The sequence below is a fragment of the Engystomops pustulosus genome, chromosome 9 (assembly GCF_040894005.1).
Source record: "Engystomops pustulosus chromosome 9, aEngPut4.maternal, whole genome shotgun sequence".
Classification (NCBI taxonomy): domain Eukaryota; kingdom Metazoa; phylum Chordata; class Amphibia; order Anura; family Leptodactylidae; genus Engystomops; species Engystomops pustulosus.
In genome coordinates this window covers 94,206,256-94,222,017 of record NC_092419.1, presented here as the reverse complement: position 1 = coordinate 94,222,017, position 15,762 = coordinate 94,206,256, and the positions used below count along the sequence as shown (strand labels likewise).

The 15,762-nt window shown below is 41.0% G+C and overlaps 1 long non-coding RNA gene across 1 annotated transcript in view; it reads left to right on the top strand.

Annotated features, from left to right (window-relative positions):
* LOC140076964 (uncharacterized) overlaps positions 1–15,762 on the top strand; it is a 195,530-nt gene that overhangs the window by 40,467 nt on the left and 139,301 nt on the right. Inside the window, exon 2 of the long non-coding RNA XR_011849681.1 lies at positions 726–826. This is a non-coding gene — a long non-coding RNA (uncharacterized lncRNA). The remainder of the gene's footprint in view (positions 1–725; positions 827–15,762) is intronic.

Here is a 15,762-nt window from a genome sequence, read left to right as displayed (position 1 = left end):
CCTTTTATCTAGATATTATATTATGAGAAGATTGTTGGGATTACAATCCACCACAAACAAGAAAATGGACGGCACTCCCCGGTCTTCAATAAAGTTCTCTTCTTCCTTTATTGTGAATGAACTGTGTATTCCTAGGACTGAGCACCACCTGAAAAACATGCTTACTTACTAAAATGTGGATCTCAAGAACCATATAGTTGGACTGACTGTAGGTGATTAACAGACACAGGTAGTGCCGCCACCAGCCTTCGTTTTGAGGTGTGTTTCTTCGTGTACAATTGTTGGGATTACAGTCAAGAGTGGGATCCGACCGGTTCATCTCGATTGAGCCGGATGTTAAAATCGTAACCACCCTGCCATGCTCTGCGGCTCTCCTTTCATCAGATGTACTGTTTACAGCGACATGTGATGATGCATCAAAGTTGAGGTTTCCACGCGTCCCCTGCACCACAGCTTCTGTGTGGGGGCAATGTGACTATTGGCTACTGTGTGGAGGCAATGTGACTATTGGCTACTGTGTGGGGGCACTGTGACTATTGGCTACTATTCGGAGGCAATGTGACTATTGATTACTGTGAAAGGAATGTTACTTTATTGGTTACGGTGTGGACATAATAATGATCTCTAGTGGAACAACAGAAACCATATTAAGCTTTTGAGAATAAGGGGGAGGAGATAATGATGGAGCAAGGAATTTAATATGTTTTGTGTTGCTATATCTGCAGGTTGGAGTTGTGGCTGGAAGATGCTGACGTGGCAGCCAGGTAGAAGAAGAAAAGGTCTCCTCTCATCAGAAATCATTGGTTTTACAGCAAGTGATTTTACAGTAAGTGGATGGACCTAACATTACAGGTCTGGGAAGTAGCAGAACTTCTGGGTGGGGTTGCCAGATGTCTGTCTATAAATAGGTCCTAAAGACAGGACATGAGTGGCCTTGGAAAAAGTGTGATTAGAAGTCTTCCAAGGTTTCACATATTTATACAATTCAATTTTTATAATTAAAATCAAAAGAAGAAATGTTAAACCTTTCGTATAAGGAGGTTATGATGGTGTAGCATAAGTATTCAGATCAATATGATATACAGAATAATATCCCAAAAATGTATTTCTTTTTACTCCACTGCTAATTCTCAGTGGCCACGGAGGGTAGGTTTCAAGAACAAAACAAGGGTCATCTAGATCCTAGCAGAGGAGACAAGATCTGGATTACAAACTCTAATGAAGGATCTTCTGCAGTATGTAAATAAAGGGGATTTCTTTAGCTATTTTACCACTTTTTTATGTTCTTTTTAGACTTGTTTTATATGCAGGTTTATAGGCTAGAGTTTTCGAGCATACTCCCGTCAACACAGAACATAAATGTTGCAATGTATCTCTGGAAAAGACAGTTTTTTGTGACGAGAATATTCAACACGTTACAGAATGTCTCCAGGAGATGGACATATCTTTCAGTAGAGATCTCAAAATGTCTAGACAATGGCAGATTAAGGTATCAGATCTTATCGCGGACACAGTCCATTACCAGTTTCACTCCTCAACCCCAGCGGGCAGGATATTACTTTTATTGACGCAAGACTCTTTAAATTTGATTGAGACGTGAGTGAAGGGAATTCTGTAGGTTATTCTGTACATGTAAAGCCTTTCTAGGGGGAACAGATGGCAAATGTTCTAATACGTCCAACCTATCTTAAAGGGGTTTTCAGGGATCAACATACTGTATTAATTGACTTTTTTTTTTAAGAAAAGCCTTCACATGAAAATGGTGGCACTTTGACACCTAGAAGCATAGCTTTTAATTGGAGAGGAATGCCTCTGAGGTTCACTATGCATCCCTTGAGCTGCAGTGGTTTATACAGCTCATGTACAGCAATCCAGACAACCCCTTTAAAATGTAACTATACTTTTGGATTATTTTTAAGTTTTTATGCCTGTAAATTAGGAGTGACTCTTTGTCTGTCCATAATATGACTTCACCTTTTTCCTAAAATAGATGTTTTAAAATTTTGCTAATGAGCTCCAAGTGCTTCGTCACCAGAGCCCCTCCAATCTCCGCTTACACAGACAATAACACGCCCCTGTGAACACTTCCAGCTCATTAGCATACTTTATATACATTTTTTTTTGGGGGGGGGGAAAGGGGAATATCCCAAACAATGATTACAAGACCAGATCCTGCAGCAGGGTGCAGATGATTCATTCAGTGACGCTGCTTTATAAGGTTTCAATCAGACAGTATATTTCCATTAACTTTTTTAGAACTCCCCTTGTAAAGACTCTACCTCTCATTCCCTATCTCTTTCTCTCCCTCAGAGCCAGAATGGAGAGAATTCTACAGTTCTACTGATTAGTATTAATGTATGAAACTTTTGGGTATGATAGAAAACTTACAATTACCTGCAGAATCCCGTTTGCCCCATCCTTATATTATTGACTTTATTTGATATTTCTGGGGGTGGTGGGGCAACTTACAGTCCAATTGGTTCCAAACAAAGAGAAGAAAAAGAGCCTGAAAGTGGTATTTTTCCTTGAGATATATAATGCAATGTTTTTCTGTGCACTATTCATTTTCCTCATCATAGATGTAAACGCGTGTGAGCAGGGCCCCAATTAATTATAATCTAAATTTGGCTAAATGAACCATTTTGTTATATTTTTAGTTGTTTAATTTGACATTTTTAGGTGGCCCACTTCATAGCCAAACCGTACTTAAATAACAATACTGTACAGTAGTTTTATATATAGTCTCTGTTATTGAGGCCATATACAGGCAGCATCACTTGCCTCAGAATCGTATTGGCCATCATTTACCTTCCCAGGGTTCACCACAGACCTTGATTGTCTATTTTTCCGGACACTCAATAACAGAAGGATTCGATAAAATAGCAGATTTTCTGCCTTTAAACCCTTTGTTTATTCAGTGGAAACATGTCTGGCTTGGCCGTACAAGAGTAGGAACAGCGATGACTGCCCAGTGGTTTGTTGGCCAGTGATGCACAAATGCATCACTTCCAAATGTCACCAGATGCCTCAGGTTAAGTCGCTGTCTTCATCTTAATCATTGATGATGGAACGCTGCTTGGGTCCTGTGGCCAGGAACGAAGGTAAATTATTGTAAGAAACATGTTATGGGCCTCTCCAGCGCCGGCACATTACTATTTATGGATTACCTCATTGTGAGCAGTTCAAGAGAGTCTAAAGTCTACATGCAAATTTTTCTTTAATACTTAAAATGCAGAATTGTAGTAAATCGCATTCAGATGAAGATCAGTCTAGTACAATAGATATAAAAGAAAAGAGCAATTTAAAAAAAAAAAAAGTCAAGTAAAAACTGTTTTGCATCGCATCAAAAAAAGAACATGTATTCTGGATGCAAATAATAGTCACGAATAAAAGTATAAAATTCAAAGAACATTTCTGGGGAATAAGAATTGGCAAATATCAGGAGAAGAGTTATTACCGCTCACTCTACCACATTATTAGCTTTTGCATCCTCATCAAGTTTACCCCTAGTTTAACCCCTAGTTTACCCCTAGTTTGACCAAGCTGGCATTATAAATGCCAGCTTGGTCATGGTCAAGGCTAACCATATGGTAAAGGGGATGAAGTTTGGAGCCATCTTGGAACATCTCCATTTCTCACAAGGTCTATTTGTAGCTCACGCTTAAATAAATGAACATTGCCGAGTTGCAACACCAATTCCAGCCACTGTACAGTGGATGGCATCATTTTTGGTACACTCCCCTTTTTTCGTTTCTTTGTTTTTGTGTTTCCATTTCTCGCTCCCCACCTTCAAAAATCTATACATTCTTTATTTTTCCTTGTACAGAGCTGTGTTGGGCTTATTTTCTGTGTAACAAATTGCACTTCATAGTGACGGTATTTAATGTTCCATGACATGCACTGGGAAGCAGGAAAAATATTCCAAATGCAGTAAAATTGATGAAAAATGCATTTGCAACATTTTCTTTTGACTTGGATTTGACGGCTTTTACTGTGCACCCAAAATGACATGTCTACTTTATTCATTGGGTCAGTGTGATCACGGGGATACCAAATTTATATACCGCATATACTCGAGTATAAGCTGAGTTTTTCAGCACAAAAATTGTGCCGATAAACCCTAACTCGACTTATACTCGAGTCTATAGAAAAAAGTGTACTCCCCTTCCGACACCCCCACCCCCAGGGAGGTCCTCTTCTGTCCATCCATGCTCTGGCTCCCTCTCTCCGTGCGGTGCCATCGCTCGAGCTGTAACATCAGTGGCCCGCTGACATCATAGTGTGTGCGCCGCCATTGGTACACACTATGATGTCAGCGAGCGGCAGATGTCACAGCTCGAGCGACGGCACCACACGAAGAGAGGGAGCTGGAGCCAGAACATTGATGGACAGAAGAGGACCTCCCGGGGGGACATCAGGAGCTGAGTACACTTTTTTCCTTATAGGCTGGGCAGGTGCTGTATACTAGTGACAGGGGGCTGCTGGCTGTATACTGGGGACAGGGGACTGCTGGCTGTATACTGGGGACAGGGGGATGCTGGCTATATACTAGGGGGCAGGCTGGGACCCATGCATTTCCTACCCTCGGCTTATACTCGAGTCAATAGTTTTTGTGTCAAAATTTAAGTACGTATATATGGTAAATTTTATGTTTTCATACAATTACAAAAATGAAAACCATCTTCTGGTGCTAATTACGGTTTCATACTTTGGTTTACAGAGCAATGTGTGGTGTCATTTTTTGCAACTTTTGATTATGTTTTTTTAATTCTACCATTTTGAGTTTTTTTTTAGCATTTTTTAATAGAATTTTTTCTATTTTGCAAAATGGCAAAAAAGTGACCTTTTCCACTTTGGGCTCTATTTTCTATTACGTTATTTGGATCATTATATTTTTTTGGATCGAAATTTTAGGATGTGGCAATACCTATAAAATACCAAAAAGAACCAGAGCAGCAATAAATTTAAATGTATAAGAATAAAAATAATCTTTATTGAAAGTACATAATTACAGCATGTATAATCCTCAAATGGGAAAAGATGTAAATACCGTATAGAGGGGACACAAGTAGCCCAAGATGGAAAAAAGGGCAATACAGGAGACCAATGGCCGCCCCTGTTAGTCCAGAGTCCAAATAATATAAGAGAAAGTACACGTAATATGGTCACAATATTAGACTCAAATACATTTGGGCAAAAAGTGGCAGTAGTGCAGTGAAAGATAAATAAACCATACACAACCCTGGAGGTACCACCCAGTGTTGGTAAAAAACATCAAAATACTATTGCACACTCACCCGAAAGCATAATGGACAGACACTGGGCAGTTCAGGGGAAAGCCAAAGGATACACCCCAACGCGCGTTTCGCACGAATGCTTCGTCAGGAGGTGATGACATAATGCTGTATCTAACATTTTATAGTTTCCCACGGCATATCCGCATCCAGGCGCGCCCACCACGTGACGCGCGCGTAGCCCTGAGGTCGCGCACCGGAAGTGCGTCAACCGCAAACGTCAGCCCGAGTCACATGATCGGGGAGACGTTACCGTGGAGACGCATCCCGTGGTTGTGCACTTCCCCAGCGGAACATGATCATGAGGTAAGTATATAGTGGTAATTTAGTCCTAATATATCAAACACAAACACAAATTAACATAGCTTAACCCACAATATTAAAAATAGAATCAACGAACCGCATATATACAATATGGACATAGTATGTAACATGATCGTAGACAGAGATAATTATCGGCATAAGAATCTAACATGATCATCAACAGTGACAGTCATTCAGTGTGGGCATGGTCTACGGGCATTTCATAAAGTCCACCACACTTAATCAATATCCATATCATCTCCATATGTCATATTCAAGAAGCCTGCTGGTAAAACAGAGTACCCCACTGGAAATTCACAGATCATAATATAATGTGTATACCTCTATATTAACGTTTCTACAGTAGAAAAAATATATACAACCCCCCAATCCATATATATCAAGGTAATGTGCAAATAAATAAAATAGTCAATAAAGCATATAATCATATATGACTCCGTATACTTAGTGAACTGACCTGATGGTACACATATAAATGTAAATTATTACTTATATATAAAAACCATGTAGCATGTGTACTGTAGCATGTGTACTATAGCATGTGTATATATAAAAACCATATAACATGTATACTATAAAGTGAATATAGGTGTACACTAGAGAAGGACTCCCTAGTGAAAGTGACATGAGTGCATAAAGTGCCATATGCTTCAAAGTGAAACGTAACAATGACCAAATTGGGCCAGACCAATAATAAAGTGTTCGTATCAAAATTGGAAAGATTATGTATAATCTTATCCTACAAGAGTGTATGGAGTATAAAAATAAAAAGGAAAGTGAACAAAAGCTGGGTGTGAAATGACATATCCAAGACTACCCACTATTAATCTATATTTAAGGATATGAGTGTGCAAATATATTATACTCTCTTAGAATTTCGTGACAAAAAAGTGTTGGACACAACAAACAAGACAAAAACATGTGTACTCAAAAACAAAAATATTCACGATTAAAAAAATTTACATATAGAGAGAATATTGAGCGCCTCCAATTCCAACCAGTTCATATGGAGCTTCTTATTGTATAGGAAATGTATCTTGAGATTTGATGGATTAGAGGGGATTCAGGTACTGGATAGCTGTCGAAGATGTATCGAAAACGTGTTATAGAGTAGGGTCTATTCTATAGGAGGTCCAAAGAAAACAAACAGTTAATTAGACACAACACCAGAAAAAAACACAGTAATACTAAAAATAAAATATTATAAAAAAGGTTTGAAGCTGGTGGCCTCATTGAGGCCTTTAGGCTGTATGGTGTCTAGGAGGGTAATCCACCTTAGTTCTTTTTGTAATAACTTTTTCTTCCCGTCACCACCCCTCGAACCCAAGAGGACCCTGTCTATTCCTCGTACAGTGAGTCCTTTGGGATTACAGCCATGTACATCACGAAAATGTTTCGGAATTGGCTGCAATTTCAAATCCTTCAAAGGGCCAGAGGCCACATCACTCCTGGCTGCTCTTATGCTCCGAATGTGTTCCAATACTCGTACCTTTAAAGGCCTAGTTGTCATGCCGATGTAAATTTTGTTGCATGGGCAGAGTAGATAGTAGACCACCAACTCCGTATTACAGTTAATGTGATATACAATTTTGAAGTTTCTTTCTGAATTGGAGTCGGTGAAATTCTGTGCACGCTCCATATATCGGCATGCCTTACATCTGCCACAGCAGAAGGAGCCCCAAGGTGGGCCTCCCCTACCCAACCAGCTCTTTTCCACATTAGGGACATAGTGGCTGCGGACCAGCATGTCCCGCAGGTTTCGTGACTTGCGCCATGTAATGGAAGGGTGGCCATTGAGACAAAGTGCTAGGTCTTTATCAGTCAGTAAAATGGACCAATGTTTTTCTATTATCTCCTTGATCACCCTCCATTGAGAATTGAAACTTGTAATCACTCTTACTGGCTCTTTATCCTTTTTATTTTCATTCCTTGGTCGACTTACCAAAAGAGAGCTACGGGTTTCCCTTTTAGCCCGATCATATCCATGTTTAATGGTTGTTTCTCTGTAGCCTCTGTTCCGGAATCTCCTGGTGAGATCTTCAGCCTGATTTTCGAAAGAGCGGTCGCTGGAGCAGATACGTCGCATGCGCAGGAACTGCCCTACTGGGATAGCTTTCTTGGTCTGGGGGTAATGAGAGGAAGAAGCATGAAGGAGGGAATTTACAGATGTTTCCTTTCGATATACATCAGTAGTAACAAACCCCTCCAGGTCTCTGCCGATCAGAATGTCAAGGAACTCAATCTGATTTTGGCTATATTTCCAGGTCAGCTTGATGTTTTGTTGATTGACGTTGAGGCTCTGTAAAAACATTCCCAAATCATTGGCCGACCCCTGCCAAATGAACAGTATGTCGTCTATGTATCTCGACCACGAGATGACGGCGTCATAACCAGGCATGTTGTCCACGATGTCCCTCTCCCACAGCCCCAGGAAAAGGTTGGCATACGAGGGCGCGCAAGTCGCCCCCATAGCCGTTCCCTGGAGCTGCAGGAAGAAACGATCGCGGAAAACAAAAAAATTATGTTTTAAAACAAAATCCAAAAGTGACATAATAAATTCAATTAAATCGGTGTCTAAATTAGACATCTCCAAAAAGTATTTTGACGCTCGCATCCCGTGGTCGTGACAAATGGAAGTATACAGAGCCTCAACGTCACAAGTGACCAGCCACATATCAGAGTCTAAGTGGACCCCCTCTAATCGGCGTAGGACATCCGTGGTGTCCTTGACAAACGATGGGAGTGTCTCCACACATTGCTGCAGATAAAAGTCAATAAACTGGCAGGCTTTCTCACAGACCCCCCCCATTCCCGACACTATCGGCCTACCTGGGGGTTTTTTGGCGTTTTTATGCACTTTCGGCAATAAGTAGAACGTCGGGGTGGTTGGAAATTCTACTGTCAGGCCCGCCATCATTTTAGATCCAATGATATGATTCTCAACTCCCATCTGCAACAACAAATCCATTTCTTTTTTAAACCTAGACATAGGATTAGATGGTAACCTTTTATAACATTGGGTCATATTAAGTTGACGTGAAACCTCCTCCTCATACATCTGCGTCGGCCAAATCACAACATTGCCCCCCTTATCCGCTGGTTTAATAACCACATCTTTACGTTGACTCAATTCCCTTATGGCTGTTCTCTCAGCAGGAGTAATGTTATCTTGAGAGATCCTATTGGACACTGACTTAAGATCTCTTCTTACTAGTTTAGTGAAGATCTCTACAGCGGGACATAAGGATAAAGGGGGGCAATGCTGCGAGCGACGACACAGATGCATGGGGAGTTTGGACTCAATTTCCTGTTCTTCTAAAAGGGACTCCAAGATTGAGATGACCTGTTGGTCCAGCTCATTCTCTGGTGGTGCCTCCGTTTGTCTGGAGAAATGTTTTTTAAAAATTAATCTCCGGGCAAAGAGTTCAACATCCTTCAAAGCCGTGAAGTAGTCAAAACTGGCTGCCGGTGCAAATGATAGACCTTTTTGTAATACTTTTTCTTGGTCCTTAGTTAATGGTACTGGGGATAGGTTAATTACCTTTAATGTTTCTTTGGTCGTTTCTCCCAGTTGTGCATTCCTCCTGTCTTTCTCTTTATAGCCGGGGTTCTTGGGGTAGAGCCTAGATCTCTTGAATTCCCCATATCTCCAGAATCCCGGCGTCTGTCTAAAAAACGTTCTCCACATCCTTCTTCTGAGTGGAGTGAGATACTGGAAGTGGATCTGGTAATGGATCTAGATCTTTCCCTTCTGGATCGCCAGCGATAGGCCTGATTATTTTGAAAATCTGTCAGATCCCTCTTGAATTTTTTACACTTTAGTTCTCGTATCTCCTTCTCCCATTTGTCTAGATCATTCTCTAGAGATTTGTTAAATGCTTCACAATCCTCTTTACTGATGGTTTGTTGAATTTTGACCTTAAGTAGGTCAATATCTTTTTCTATCTGCTCCAGCGACCGTCTAAGTCAGTATCCAATAGATCTTAAGTCAGTGTCCAATAGGATCTCTCAAGATAACATTACTCCTGCTGAGAGAACAGCCATAAGGGAATTGAGTCAACGTAAAGATGTGGTTATTAAACCAGCGGATAAGGGGGGCAATGTTGTGATTTGGCCGACGCAGATGTATGAGGAGGAGGTTTCACGTCAACTTAATATGACCCAATGTTATAAAAGGTTACCATCTAATCCTATGTCTAGGTTTAAAAAAGAAATGGATTTGTTGTTGCAGATGGGAGTTGAGAATCATATCATTGGATCTAAAATGATGGCGGGCCTGACAGTAGAATTTCCAACCACCCCGACGTTCTACTTATTGCCGAAAGTGCATAAAAACGCCAAAAAACCCCCAGGTAGGCCGATAGTGTCGGGAATGGGGGGGGTCTGTGAGAAAGCCTGCCAGTTTATTGACTTTTATCTGCAGCAATGTGTGGAGACACTCCCATCGTTTGTCAAGGACACCACGGATGTCCTACGCCGATTAGAGGGGGTCCACTTAGACTCTGATATGTGGCTGGTCACTTGTGACGTTGAGGCTCTGTATACTTCCATTTGTCACGACCACGGGATGCGAGCGTCAAAATACTTTTTGGAGATGTCTAATTTAGACACCGATTTAATTGAATTTATTATGTCACTTTTGGATTTTGTTTTAAAACATAATTTTTTTGTTTTCCGCGATCGTTTCTTCCTGCAGCTCCAGGGAACGGCTATGGGGGCGACTTGCGCGCCCTCGTATGCCAACCTTTTCCTGGGGCTGTGGGAGAGGGACATCGTGGACAACATGCCTGGTTATGACGCCGTCATCTCGTGGTCGAGATACATAGACGACATACTGTTCATTTGGCAGGGGTCGGCCAATGATTTGGGAATGTTTTTACAGAGCCTCAACGTCAATCAACAAAACATCAAGCTGACCTGGAAATATAGCCAAAATCAGATTGAGTTCCTTGACATTCTGATCGGCAGAGACCTGGAGGGGTTTGTTACTACTGATGTATATCGAAAGGAAACATCTGTAAATTCCCTCCTTCATGCTTCTTCCTCTCATTACCCCCAGACCAAGAAAGCTATCCCAGTAGGGCAGTTCCTGCGCATGCGACGTATCTGCTCCAGCGACCGCTCTTTCGAAAATCAGGCTGAAGATCTCACCAGGAGATTCCGGAACAGAGGCTACAGAGAAACAACCATTAAACATGGATATGATCGGGCTAAAAGGGAAACCCGTAGCTCTCTTTTGGTAAGTCGACCAAGGAATGAAAATAAAAAGGATAAAGAGCCAGTAAGAGTGATTACAAGTTTCAATTCTCAATGGAGGGTGATCAAGGAGATAATAGAAAAACATTGGTCCATTTTACTGACTGATAAAGACCTAGCACTTTGTCTCAATGGCCACCCTTCCATTACATGGCGCAAGTCACGAAACCTGCGGGACATGCTGGTCCGCAGCCACTATGTCCCTAATGTGGAAAAGAGCTGGTTGGGTAGGGGAGGCCCACCTTGGGGCTCCTTCTGCTGTGGCAGATGTAAGGCATGCCGATATATGGAGCGTGCACAGAATTTCACCGACTCCAATTCAGAAAGAAACTTCAAAATTGTATATCACATTAACTGTAATACGGAGTTGGTGGTCTACTATCTACTCTGCCCATGCAACAAAATTTACATCGGCATGACAACTAGGCCTTTAAAGGTACGAGTATTGGAACACATTCGGAGCATAAGAGCAGCCAGGAGTGATGTGGCCTCTGGCCCTTTGAAGGATTTGAAATTGCAGCCAATTCCGAAACATTTTCGTGATGTACATGGCTGTAATCCCAAAGGACTCACTGTACGAGGAATAGACAGGGTCCTCTTGGGTTCGAGGGGTGGTGACGGGAAGAAAAGGTTATTACAAAAAGAACTAAGGTGGATTACCCTCCTAGACACCATACAGCCTAAAGGCCTCAATGAGGCCACCAGCTTCAAACCTTTTTTATAATATTTTATTTTTAGTATTACTGTGTTTTTTTCTGGTGTTGTGTCTAATTAACTGTTTGTTTTCTTTGGACCTCCTATAGAATAGACCCTACTCTATAACACGTTTTCGATACATCTTCGACAGCTATCCAGTACCTGAATCCCCTCTAATCCATCAAATCTCAAGATACATTTCCTATACAATAAGAAGCTCCATATGAACTGGTTGGAATTGGAGGCGCTCAATATTCTCTCTATATGTAAATTTTTTTAATCGTGAATATTTTTGTTTTTGAGTACACATGTTTTTGTCTTGTTTGTTGTGTCCAACACTTTTTTGTCACGAAATTCTAAGAGAGTATAATATATTTGCACACTCATATCCTTAAATATAGATTAATAGTGGGTAGTCTTGGATATGTCATTTCACACCCAGCTTTTGTTCACTTTCCTTTTTATTTTTATACTCCATACACTCTTGTAGGATAAGATTATACATAATCTTTCCAATTTTGATACGAACACTTTATTATTGGTCTGGCCCAATTTGGTCATTGTTACGTTTCACTTTGAAGCATATGGCACTTTATGCACTCATGTCACTTTCACTAGGGAGTCCTTCTCTAGTGTACACCTATATTCACTTTATAGTATACATGTTATATGGTTTTTATATATACACATGCTATAGTACACATGCTACAGTACACATGCTACATGGTTTTTATATATAAGTAATAATTTACATTTATATGTGTACCATCAGGTCAGTTCACTAAGTATACGGAGTCATATATGATTATATGCTTTATTGACTATTTTATTTATTTGCACATTACCTTGATATATATGGATTGGGGGGTTGTATATATTTTTTCTACTGTAGAAACGTTAATATAGAGGTATACACATTATATTATGATCTGTGAATTTCCAGTGGGGTACTCTGTTTTACCAGCAGGCTTCTTGAATATGACATATGGAGATGATATGGATATTGATTAAGTGTGGTGGACTTTATGAAATGCCCGTAGACCATGCCCACACTGAATGACTGTCACTGTTGATGATCATGTTAGATTCTTATGCCGATAATTATCTCTGTCTACGATCATGTTACATACTATGTCCATATTGTATATATGCGGTTCGTTGATTCTATTTTTAATATTGTGGGTTAAGCTATGTTAATTTGTGTTTGTGTTTGATATATTAGGACTAAATTACCACTATATACTTACCTCATGATCATGTTCCGCTGGGGAAGTGCACAACCACGGGATGCGTCTCCACGGTAACGTCTCCCCGATCATGTGACTCGGGCTGACGTTTCCGGTTGACGCACTTCCGGTGCGCGACCTCAGGGCTACGCGCGCGTCACGTGGTGGGCGCGCCTGGATGCGGATATGCCGTGGGAAACTATAAAATGTTAGATACAGCATTATGTCATCACCTCCTGACGAAGCATTCGTGCGAAACGCGCGTTGGGGTGTATCCTTTGGCTTTCCCCTGAACTGCCCAGTGTCTGTCCATTATGCTTTCGGGTGAGTGTGCAATAGTATTTTGATGTTTTTTACCAACACTGGGTGGTACCTCCAGGGTTGTGTATGGTTTATTTATCTTTCACTGCACTACTGCCACTTTTTGCCCAAATGTATTTGAGTCTAATATTGTGACCATATTACGTGTACTTTCTCTTATATTATTTGGACTCTGGACTAACAGGGGCGGCCATTGGTCTCCTGTATTGCCCTTTTTTCCATCTTGGGCTACTTGTGTCCCCTCTATACGGTATTTACATCTTTTCCCATTTGAGGATTATACATGCTGTAATTATGTACTTTCAATAAAGATTATTTTTATTCTTATACATTTAAATTTATTGCTGCTCTGGTTCTTTTTGGTATTTTGAGTACACTGTTGCAGAGGTTGCATTCAGGGGTATTTTTGGTTTTGTGTTCTGTGGCAATACCTAACATGATTTTTACTGATATTATTGGTTCTAGGGAATTTTTATATTTGGGGGGGGGGTTTATTTGCTATTTTTCATACTCCCTAGGGTACTTTAACCCTAGGTTGTCTGATCCTACCATATACTGCCATACTGCAGTATACATGGTGCAGTGTTTATATATGTGTGTTATGCATATGTAGTGTATGTGGCTTATGTCTGTGCTAATTTTATATGATATATGTGTATTCTGAAAAATAACATTTGGTATGGGGCCGGCAATGAGGGTTTAGGTATATGGGGGGACCCGTTTCTAAGTTCGCACCGGGGCCCATTGGGGTCTTGTTACGCCACTGTCAGAAGCCCCTATCTCAGTGGTTCTCAACCTTTCTAATGCTGTGACCCCACAATACAGTTCCTCATGTTGCGGTAACCCCAAACCATGTACAAGAATATTGTATTCGTACCAAAAATCGTGGCTCCGATGGCTTTAGGCGACCCCTGTGTTTTGGTCGTTCGACCCCCGCCGGGGGCCCCACCCCCAGGTTGAGAACCGCTGCCCTATCTTCTGTGATATAGCTAGAAACATGCTGATGTCGCATTAAAAGTAGGATCTGGAAGATGAGATTCTTATCTAGTTTACAGTCTGTGATCTACAGAACTGGACATACAGGCAGTTAGAAATTATTTGTAGCTCGTGTTTCCAATTATGTCTTTAGCTGCCTTTATCTCATGACCCTAGCAGCATGTTTCTAGGTGCTATAGAACAAATTTAAGGGCTTATGAAGCGCCATTACCTCTGCAACCTCTAAACTTGGCTCATCTCATGGAAATGAAAAGAGAAGAGTCATATTTGCCAGACTTTGGAGGAGATTCTTTTTAATACAGTAGTTAACAGGTGAGATTTCACATAGAAGAATGAATTCTTGAAAGGGCATTTCATACCCTGAGGGGACTAGTAGTTTAGTGGGGAAAAAACCTTGTGACAGGTTCCCTTTAAATGTGGAAGCTCCGTCCGGCCAAGCATGCACCTTTTATAGGGAAGTTAAAGGAAATGGCCATCAGCTGAACAGTAGATTAGATATTGGTATATTGCAGCTTTCTGTCTTTTCCAAAAAATTATATTGCACAGCTTTTCTTAAATTTTATTTTATTATAATATCTCTTACTTTCCTAGCAGAGCTTCGACACAACATTCTCTCAATATAAGAGAATTTATGTGATATTTGAAAGTCCCGGCACAAGCAGGGTTAAGCCAGGCTAAGCGTGCTTTGTGAAATAGCATTGATTAGAGTAGATGAGAGAGCTGGGTGACGGAGGGGTAGCCGGTGCTCCCTCTCTATCACTGGAGACATATATTGACTGACTCTGGATCAGTCTCTCTCCCTGCAGCTGATTGAGTTGCCTTTGGACACTAAATGAGCTTTCCATGGACATCAGCCTGCAATCTCCAGTTTGCACAACCCCCTGATGAAGGATTTACACTTAGGGGGAGCAGGGGAGGTGAAGAATATGAGACCGCAATGACTTTATTAACCCCTATGTGCCTAAGGACTAGCAAGTAAATGTGTACAAATGATATATGCGGTATTGACATTTTCATAAACCAAATCTATTGTTATGAGAAGCCATTTGTACATTGTAACCATAAGTGCATCAGAATCTATGAGACGAGACTCTTGACGTGTCACACGGAAGTGCATCGTAATGTTGAGCCGGCTTTATCTTGCATGCACGATAGGGGAAGCAGGGTGCTCCTATTAAATGCTAATTTAATATGTATTATGCTCTGTAACTTAAGCCATTTTCCAAGTTAAGGAAATTGATAACCGTTCCATTGGATAGGTCTGCATTTTCTGATCCAGACCCTTAATGGTCAGCTCAGATGTTCACTAGACAGAGAATGAAGCTATAGTTTCAGATCCGCTCTCTGTTGTTCTGGTGTCAAAGACTGAGGTGGACAAAATCAGCTGATCGGTGTGGGATCACCAAGTGCTCCAGTATTGATGGCCTATCCATTCATGTGCCATATGGTAGTTGAGTAGAAGTTGAGAGAGGGTGCTGTCCAACCATCACACTTCCCTAGGGATAGACTACACAGCCGGCCCGGTAGCCACATGTAGATATTGGACTCGTTGGAGCTTTAACGCACAACAAGATGGGGCTTTCTCAGCTTGATTTTTTTTCCACTGGATGTGTATAGGTTTGTTTTTTTTTTGTTTACTTGTATTGTAC